This window comes from Microtus ochrogaster, unplaced genomic scaffold (genome assembly GCF_000317375.1).
Source record: "Microtus ochrogaster isolate Prairie Vole_2 unplaced genomic scaffold, MicOch1.0 UNK21, whole genome shotgun sequence".
Lineage (NCBI taxonomy): Eukaryota > Metazoa > Chordata > Mammalia > Rodentia > Cricetidae > Microtus > Microtus ochrogaster.
Window position 1 is genome coordinate 131,129 of NW_004949119.1, and position 1,550 is coordinate 132,678.

Sequence of the window (1,550 nt, forward strand, 5' to 3'; positions counted from 1 at the left end):
CCTCCACCACACTGCCAATTATGCATATTAAATGATTTAACTTTAATTAGTCTGAAAGCATTTAAAACTCTTATATTTTATATTTCTTAAACTGTTTGACATTAAGGTGTTTAAAAATACACAAGATAGTTAGATTTTCTTTAGTATACTGCTAGGTATTAAAATTTTACTAATTTTGGCTTTAGTGAACTAAAATGAGAATATTATATCTTCACATTGATGACATTATTGTTTGCTTCTTCATACCTCCTCTATCTATTATGTAATTTTCATTTTTGCATTTTTAAAGCTCCTCCTCTTTTCTCTATCTGCTGCTTTAGGACATTTTATTTTCATGGTCATTTTTAAGCTTGGGTGTAATATTCTTATATCTATAACATGGAAATATTGTATCAAATGAAGAGGATGGCAAAAAATCAGAGTCACATCAGAACAGCAAATTAACTTAAAATGACCCAGGGATTTCTCTCTTGCTAGCCTTCTTGCCTGCTCAGTCTTTGTATATCAGATCTTAGGAAAGGATATTCCATTCCTAGCAATGTGCTATAAAATTTTGCCTTCATATAAAGGAAATGTGATGCTTGTACTAAGGATCTTAGGAAAAGAACCATACATAAATTAATAATTCTAGAAGCCGGATTGACTGATTGCAGAGAGTTAAAGTGTTATATCTTTTATTGTCAACCCCTGCATGTGACATTCTTTCCTTGTGACTATTGAATACAGCTTTTAAAAGATGTACAAATAGACTTTTAGCTTCTACCGCAAATATCAAGGAGCCTTCCCATATTAGCTGATTAACAAGAATAATTTACATTTGGATCTCTAGGTTTTCATGCCAAGGATAGGTAATATCTATTGTAACTTTTCTAACAATCCAAATACATTTTGAACTTTCATACTTAACTGCCGTGTTAATTTTATGTTTTCTTTTCATAGTGTACCCATCCTCTGATGGCCCAGCAACAATTCAAATCTGTCTGTCTGAGTCTTCTGATCATCCTGCAAGAATTGAAAGTCAGTAAGGACAAAGATGCTAAACTCTTCTATTATCCATTAAGAGAAAAGTGATCACCTCAGTGACCATCTCCTAAATAATTTTTGTCTAAACGTCTAGTGGGGAAAGATAGGGAGTTCAATGGGCTTTAGAAGGCTTGAAGGAACTTGAGGATTAATCCTTCCCCTGCATTTGACTAAGGATCCAACCTCCAATTTACCATTTGAAAAGGAGAAAGTTTCAGAAAGACCAATTCAATGATGGCTAATTGTGATTGGTCAATACCATGGAATCTGAATGATTCTAATACAGTACAATACAATGAATCTAAGTCTGGCACTGGAGGAAGACATACCATTTTTATTTGCTCCAAATATTAGAATATTGCATATTATTATATTATTACCCCTCACTTCAGCGCCTGATCTTACTGGGCCTGTCAATCAACTGTTCAGTAATTTATAGGCATCCCCCTGAATATTAACCTTCATCAGGCGATGAAAGGAGACAGAGACAGAGACCCAAATTGGAGCACCGGACAGAAATCTCAAAG